The following is a 9170-nucleotide window of genomic DNA, read 5'->3' on the forward strand; positions in this document are numbered from 1 at the left end:
GCAGAACTGCCTGAGATTAATGTGGAGTTTGAACAAATTCTAAGTTTGAACAAATTCTAAGCTGGGTAACATTCTCTATACATACTTGGTTAGGAGGATGTTGAAGGAGAAAGAGTAAAAACTATTGAATGAGAACTAAATGAGAACTAAACAATGAGAACTATTGTCATGAGATTCGATTTTATCCTTCTGGTAACTTGGAAACTGGAGACCCTCGAGGATTTTACGTTAAGAACTATAGGATAAGATTAGCATTTTAGATTTTTAAGAAATGAAGTAGATGATGACTAGAGGGCAGAAAAAGAACGCTGGAAAAAAGGAAACAAATTTGAACTGAGAATTGAGACCACATGTATCAACATGACTTAAGCATTTATCACAGGAAATTTTTACAAAGAAAATAATGCACTAGCTTTTCCGCCCGCTCCCCCCTCCCACCGACCGCCACTCGGGTTGCATAGAACTCGCTCTTGAGCTCCGGGCTCCTGCTAAGCTAGCGCGGCCGAGTCTCCCTTCAGACACCATGATGATTATCTATCGGGACCTCATCACCCTTGAGGAGATGTTCTCCAACATTTACAATATCCGAGAGATCCCTGGCGGGCTGTGACTGGAGGTGGAGGGCAAGATGGTCAGTAGAACAAAGGGTAACACTGATGACTTGCTGATTGGTGGAAATGCCTCTGCTGAAGGCCAGGAGGGCGAAGGTATCGAAAGGGCAGTAGTAACTGCTGTTGATATTGTCGTGAACCATCACTTGCAGGAAACCAGCTTCACAAAAGAGGCCTACAAGAAGTACATCAAAGATTATATGAAATCAATCAAAGGCAAACTGGAAGAACAAAGACCAGAAAGAGTAAAACCTTTTATGACAGGGGCTGCATAACAAATCAAGCACATCCTTGCTAATTTCAAAAACTATCAGTTCTTTATTGGTGCAAACATGAATGCAGATGGCATGGTTGCTCTCCTGGACTCCCGTGAGGATGGTGTGACCCCATTTATGATTTTCTTTAAGGGTGGTTTAGGAATGGAAAAATGTTAATGGATTTGGCGGTTACCTTGGATCTATTACTTGTCTTAACTGGCTGCTGCTTGTCACCCACACAACACCGGGATTTTAGACAAATGAGATTGACGTCAGCTTGAATGCTTCATTTATTTTGACCATGATTTATTTGGAGTGGAGGCATTGTTTCTTTAGGGAAAAAACGAAAACATGTCATGGTTGTTGTCTAAAAATAAAGTGCATTTAAACTCACTTGAGAGAATGCCTCTTAGTTTAATACATGTATAAACTAAATCCATTGTAGTGTTTGTGGAGAAGATAGAGGCTGGTCACCGAACACTGCTAGAAAGCATAAGACTGTCTTCACATAACTTCTGCAGTGGAAACTACTGGGACTGGAAAATAAGACAAGAATCAAAGTTTCAATTCTGAGTTGCAGTGAAGGGGAAAAGACTATGCTCATAGCAGTGCCAACCTTTGAAGTGGAGCCTTATATTTTTCATCACCTACAGTGGAAGTAGTTAACCCTGGAAGAGATTACCAAAAGGATAAAAAGACTAACTCAGTTGGAAGCAAAAAAAAAAAAAAAAAAAAAAAAAGAGAAAGAAAATGCACTAAACCAATACTTTCTTTAGCTTTTTCCTCTTTTGAGTCAAGAAATTATTGAAAACAAATGTATTTGATTATTTTGCTAATCTAAGCAAATACCTGTCTTATTGAGACAAAAACTTTATCATACGGCCAACCACTTGCTTATCGCATCTCAGTCTGCTTTTGAAGACTCCTCAAAAACCTTCTCTCATTAAGTCCACCAATCTTAAAATAGTGTCATTTGGATGTTTTCCACTTCTATCCAGTTTTAATCTGAAGAATCCACCTAAATGGACACCCGAGTCCAGAGTGCAGAATCTAACAATTTTTCGGAGTCCAGACCTCAGAATTTACCTAACAATTTTTTTGAGACTAGTACATTAAGATCTTGTTCTTTGTTGCAGGAAAGTTTAATAAGCTTACCTTTGCTTGATGAGAATATTTTTCTAGTGACTGTAGGACAGATGAAAATAGTGGGGTCTTGCTGACTTCTTTGATGCAAATCCTGTGGAAAGAAGCAGGGTTTGAGGATGCATATGAGTGAATGGGAGGAAAAGTGAAGTAAAAATGATCAGCTTCTTAGCTACACAGTCAATGAGAATTGTTGCTTTTAAGTAAGATGTGGGGGTAGGGACTTCCTACAAAGCAGCTGTGGGCTGACCTGTCAATTACTTCATATTATTTATGTTAAATTGTTTTTGAAGTGTGATAAATATATTACACATATCATAATTTAAACATGATGCAAAACAATAAAATAAATAACATCATTATGCCTATTTTTCAAGTTAAAAAATAAGAAATATGGGCTGGGGTTTAGCTCAGTGGCATAGCACCTGCCTTGCAAGTGCAAGGTCCTGAGTTGGATCCCTGACACATACACAAAAAAGGAAGTATGTTAATTAACTTAAGATCACAGAATTTACATGAAACAAACAAGATTGAACTCAGGCAGTGTTGGGGTCCATGTGCTTAACGTGTGTGCCAAATTTTAAACTAGTAGTAGGAATAATCTACAAGCATATCTCTAGGAATTTCAAGGCAAATACTGGATAAACATGACAAAGGGAAAGACACTATGCTGCCTGGAAATGTGACTGGAAAGTTGAGGTTACCTGGTGGTGGGGTCTGCATTGTGTGGTGGTTTTGAGATGATTTTGAAGAGTTCTACAAAATTGAACTCAAAAGAGTCCGAAGATAATAGTTTCATCAAGCATGTTTATTGTAGGACAAACACAGTACCTTTTGAAGAATAGTACATTTGGGAGAATTCCAAGCAGGCAGAGTCACAGGTGGCAATTGTAGGGAGGTCCTAGACTGCTTTCTCTTTTCCTACCATTTGAGGAGTGGTGTGAGGTAATAGCAGGGCTTCTTTACAATCAACTGTGAATCTCCACCCTCATATAGGTGGGATGGACTTAGTCAGGACAGGCATGGTGGCTAAAACCCATTGAGGGCAAATAAAACTACAATTCAACACATGTAAATAAGCTGTAGTTGGGTCCACAGGGTCACCACAGCTTACCTTGAGCGCCAAGGTGTGACTGTATGGGATCAAAAAGTGTAAGACTGGGTAGGAAGGATAAATTTGTAGGGAAGCATCAAGATCTTCTCAGGAAGTTTGAGTTTCCAAACACAGGAAACCTAGATTACAGCCTTTCTTAGAATTTTCTGCAAGGCTCTTCTGCCAATTTGATCCAGCTCATTTCTGGTTAACTACCTACTTTATCATTAGAACAGAGTTCTCATCTTGTTTCTCTTATACATTGTAAACTTGCATTTTAAGTAACACTACTGGAATTAAAATAAATGGACATTATTTTTGAAAAACTTATAATAAATTTAAGAAAATATAGACATTTAAGATAATCTTGGTATAAAAATGGCCAAGAAAAATATTAAAAATTAGCACAACACTGCTAATCATCAAGGTAATGAAAATCAAAACTACAATGATATATCACCTTACCCCAGTTGGATGGGTATTATCAAAAGACAAAAAAACCCCCCACTAACAAATGCTGAAAAGAAAATGGAGAATGGTAGAGGGCACATAGACTTTTATGGGAATATAAATTAGTACAGGCATTATGGAAAAAGGCATCCAGTTTCCTTCAAAAACCAGAACTAAAGCTACCATATCATTCAACTCTGCCACGAGTGGGTATGTATCCAAAGGAATTGAAATCAGTATATCAAAGAGACATGTGTAGTGACCTAATGATTGCAGCATTATTCACAGTAACTAAGAAATAAAAATGATCTGGGTGTCCACCCTATGGATAAGTGAGCAAAGAATATGAATTATATAAACACAAAAAATATTATTGAGCTATGAAATGAATGAAATTCTGTCACTTTTAGCAATATGTATGGAAATGAAGAACATTATATTAGGTGAAATAAGTCAGGTACAGATAGACCAATTCCATGAGTTCTCATTTGTAAGTGAAAGCTAGAAAGCTGATCTCAAAGAAATGCTGAATAGAATAGTTATTATCAGAACCTAGAAAAAATGTGAGGAGGAATAAATGGGAGAAGGGATGAACAATGTGTACAGAAGGAGAGGAATAGCTTCTAATGATAATTGCACAGCACAATAAATATGATTAGGAATAGTTGCTTGAATATTCAGAATAGCTAGTGTAGAGGATTTGAGTATTCCTAAGACAAAATAATGATACGTACGTGAGGTGAAAGATATGTCAATCACTCTACTAATTATAATTGTATACATATATTGAAATATTACACTGTAATCCATAAATATGAGTGATTACTATGTGCAAATTAAAAATTTATTTTAAAAATAAATGATCTTGGTTTAGTGCTTCATGCATTACATTTTCTATTGTTTTATACCTGAAATTTAAGTGTTAAATTAGACAAACTGATTCAATATTATTCTGTATAATTTATAAGGCATATTTTACTTATTTAAACATAAACTGATAGATTATTCCAGTTTACAATAATTTATGTTTAGGAAGAGTTCAATTCCTGTTCCAAATTTTGACTTACCTTATTAATATTTTCCATTTTAAGAAATTATATTTCAACTGTTCTAAATTCATTAATTCTAAGGGCAGAAGTTGCAGAAATCCTTTCAAAGATCCCACATAACACAAACACAAGCTTTAATTTTAGATTAAAAACATATTTAGAATTATTTAAATATTCCATTTGAAATGCACCCAGCAACTCATATTGAATTTGTATTTTCTGTCCTATGACAACTCAGCTCCAACTGACTAGGATTTATTCATATTTCATGGTATCTCATTCACTATTATTTCACATTTACTTTGCAAAACTGTTTAAATATTAACACATGTGCTTATGTATGTTCTATTATTTTATGACCATGTATATTCTATACTTTAATATTAAATACAAGAATAAAGAAAATATGCACATGATTTAAGGACTTTGCATACATAAATAATGGTATTAAAATGTATATGCATTTTTTCTAGTTTGGTAAAAAGAGCAACTTAAAGGTAATTATAGAATGTTATAATTTCTGAAAATGAAAAATACTATCAATATGGTGATATTAGTGAATATGCTACGAGTAAAGCTGACTTAAAATGAGATCTAGTTGCTTGCTGTGAATTTAATATCTTTATACGTAAACCTATTAGAGCAATTTTCAATAGCTCTCTGGATTTTGTGAGGGAAAGAGAATATCAATACTAATATCTGATAGAGCTCTGTCTCTATATAAATTTTCTTGGTTCATTCCTTTAATCAGTTCCCACTTTCTCCCTTAGTTTTTTTTCAGTTAGCCATTTTCTTTATTTATTAGTTGCTTACTTATAAAAATGGTAGACTTGAAAATAGGCTTACTTAGCAGTGTGATGTGCAATGAAAATCTTTTGAGAGACCACATTCTCATTGTTAAAATATTTACATATACACTATTCAAGCTGAGCTTGAAGCTTCTATACCTGGTGTCATATAAAAATGCATAAGTGTATTAAAGTAATTAAGCTAATTCCAATAATAGTAATTACTTTCAATTGGTACTAGAAGTTTAGTGTTTAAAATAATTGAAGTAATTTAGTTAACTTAGATTTTTGTGGAAGTGATTATCTCCTCTTATCTCATAAGTTTGTCTAAGGCCACCCGTCACCGAATTTTATGACATGCATTTAATGTATTACACTTTCAGATATTTTGAGTTTGGAGCCTTACCTATAAAACCTGTAGTGATGATTACTTTGTTAATCAGAAGCTTCTGGAATCTCCTTGTCATTTTGAAGAGACAGCATATGCTGAGTCATCATCATCAAGGATCCAAATACTTATGATAGGGACATTTATATTACCATATATCTGAAACACCTTCGGCAAAGTCAAGGTAGTGAGCATACCTTAACCTTCAAAGTGTCCTTTAATACTTTCGTAATCTTTCCCCACAAGTAGCACCCCTTCCCATTCCAAAGAAACACTGTTTTCTGTCAGTAAACATTAGTTTGCAATAACACCAACTGGAGCACATGATTAACTTACTGAGGAGATGATAATCTGAGCACAGAATAAATTGAAGGGAGATTCTGAAGGTTTTAGTTGAAGTGCATCCAGTCTTAGTGCAAAGTAAGGCAAATGCACTAAGTTGAGAAATGGATTGTGATGTTTGAAGGAATGCGAAGTCATATCTGGGCAGTGGAGCTTTGGCAGAGTTTTGAAAAATTGGATCTGAGAGATAGGAGGGGGATGATCATATTGGTTTTCTTAAGCTTGATTCACACAGTGTGAATTAGAAAACTGCTAAAAAATGAGAGCAAATAAGGGATATAACCAATTGTTTGTTTGATCCATGGCTGGTGGTGCATGCCTGTAATCCCGGCTACTCAGTGAGCTGAGACAGGAGGACTGCAAGTTTAAGGTCCGATGGGGAACCTCAGCAACAGTCTGCATCAAAACAAACTAAAAAGATTGAGAGAGGTGCTTAGTATTATATCACTGTTTAATATGGATGAGGTTGGGGTCACCCTCCCCCCCAAATTGCATTCAAAAATGAAAATGGTGGCCTCACTATAGAGAATGCAGGCTGAGATGCAGTCATTTAGAAGACTATCACCATATTTAAAGTGCATATACACTTTAAATTGCAACTAGTTGAGGTGCTAACAGTTGTAATGTCATGAAAAAAGTTGAAGATAGAGGCAATGAGAATCTTTAGTTGAGAGGATATGTGGTATGAAAATATAGGTTGGTAATTATATCAAGATTTTTGAACTGAATAACTGAATAATTACCATTTACTGTGATACGGATCGTTGAGAAAGAAGAATGTTTGGAAGATAGGAAAAAATTAGCATTTGGTCCCATTGATCAAGGTAGAATTGTGGCATGATTAGTTGTATACATGAGTATGGAGTTCAGAGAAAAAAGGGCTAGGATTGAAAGCAAGCAATAAAGAAATTAAAAAAAAAAGGAAGATGATACATGTTAATTCTGAGCCTCAGAACACTGCATACTTCAGTTAGATCAAGCAGAAGAGTTGAACCCAGAAAAGAGCACCCAGGAAGAAAGAAAGAGTAGGAAGAAAACCAGGAGAAAGTGTGGCCTGAAAGCAAAGTCAAAGCATTCTTGAGAAGAAAAAAAAAAAAATCAGTTGAGGCAAGTGCTCATTTTCACTTTCAATTTCTCTGGAAATAGATTTTCCATTTTAAATTAATGCCATCTAAGCACATAAAAACAAACATCAAAATAATATAATAATATTTAAATGCAGAGACATACTGGCTTATTTCCATCCATTTTGGAACAAGTCTTTTATACTAGATTCCATTTTGCCTTGATCTGAACATGGTATGCCACACTCTTTATTCTCTTCTCCCCAACGATTCATTTCTTTTCTTTTCTTTTGTACCAGGATCGAACTTGGGACCTTGCACTTGCTAGGCTGGCGGCAGAACTACTGAGATAAATTCCCGGCAACAATTCATTTCTTGCCAGTCCTAAGCAACTCATTTGTCTCACTAGATGGCACAGCCCAGCCTGATACCCTACAAGTCCCAAATGCCACCATTTCTACCGTTGTTGCCAGGAAAAAAAAAGAGGGGCCACACAGAATCCTACTTAAGAAGAAGGAATTCTATGCTGGCATATTGGAATTGGAAAACAGAAGCTATGTCTTCCTCGGAATCTGGAAAGGCTACAGTCAAATTTGATGTGCTAAGAGCTGATGTCTGATAGGGAAGATTTTGGTCAAGCAAATACAGTGATGGGAAGTACTTGATTAAGTTGATTAACTTTTCTTCTTCTGGGCTGAGCGGAAGTGGTATCATTCAAGATCAATATGTTCCTTGTGATACTGTGACTAGCTCTGATACAGCCCTTTGGATTTTTTCTTCCTTCCTTTGAATCTATTTCCTGATTCTCACTCTTCCAAAGTTCAAGTATTCTAAATTACTTAAGCTAAAATGAATGAAGAAGAAATGAGGAGCACTCCTTTCTTTACTAATCCACCACCGTATGTATATTACCAAGATTCAATGTTAAAATATCCCCCTTGTGTCTATTCATATAAAAAAGTTCCAACCTTCTAGTTTCTTTTATTTTTGGTAAAGTTTCCCTTACTTTTGTTATGTGGTTGTATATCCACACTGCTTTCCTACCTCTTGTCCAGCATAGTTACTTGAAAGAAAAACCACACATCAGGAAATCTGACCTGGAAAAACTTTTTGCTCTGTTCCATGGGTTCAAAGAAATCTGGGAAGCCTCATTCATGGATAACTCTCCTTGTTCTTGTTATGTCAGAGAGAGTCATATTTTAGATTGGAGCTCTCCATATTGTACATTGCCTCTGGATATCCATAAAAAAACTAGCCTCACTTGCTTGCCACGTAAATGCAAGTCTTATTCTGGATATATGTGTATTATTTTTGATTTTCCTTTTAACTTCATCATCTCTTTGAATTATACATCCTCATATCCCTCGCTTAAAACCATGAGAAATGGAGGGAGAGAGGAGATACAAGAGGGGAAAAGGATGTTAAAAAACATGAAGATGTGTTATATACATGTACCACTCCCCGTGATGAATGTAATCATTCTGTACTGCAAACGTGTGAATAAAAATAAAAATTAAAAAATAAAATAAACCTGTGAACCTAAGTCTGAACTCTAGAAGATATCGTACACATTGAATTGAAGGTGACTAGTATTTCCTGGAGTATTTTAAAACTGACCCATGAGTAAAATAAGGATTAATCTTCAATTATCTCTCTAAGGAGAAAAGTGGCTCATATTACATTTTAAGGAATACATGTAAGTTTAACTTTATGATAACTTTTAAGACACATAGAAAAATATTAGTATAATGTATCACACAATGAGTTTTTATATTTTATCATAACAGACAATTAATAAGGGATCAAATTCTATTTTCTGATCCATAACTTAGCCTTGGTCTGCCTTAAAAGAGCCTTGTGTCTTCAGTAGCGTGACTGTATCATAGCTCTAGAAAATTTTATATTAGGATTCATGATACAGTGTAATGAGAAAAACATAAAGGCTATTTCAGGTATATTAAAATCATTCCAGCATGGATGATGAC

The 9170-nt window shown here is 35.3% G+C and overlaps 1 pseudogene; it reads left to right on the plus strand.

Annotated features, from left to right (window-relative positions):
- Nucleotides 1–526: 526 nt before the first annotated feature.
- LOC101722530 (translationally-controlled tumor protein-like) lies at nucleotides 527–1073 on the plus strand (annotated as a pseudogene).
- Nucleotides 1074–9170: the final 8097 nt, after the last annotated feature.

This window comes from Heterocephalus glaber, unplaced genomic scaffold, assembly GCF_053883595.1.
Source record: "Heterocephalus glaber isolate CG9 unplaced genomic scaffold, H.glaber_assembly_v1.0 deba00001572, whole genome shotgun sequence".
Taxonomy (NCBI): domain Eukaryota; kingdom Metazoa; phylum Chordata; class Mammalia; order Rodentia; family Bathyergidae; genus Heterocephalus; species Heterocephalus glaber.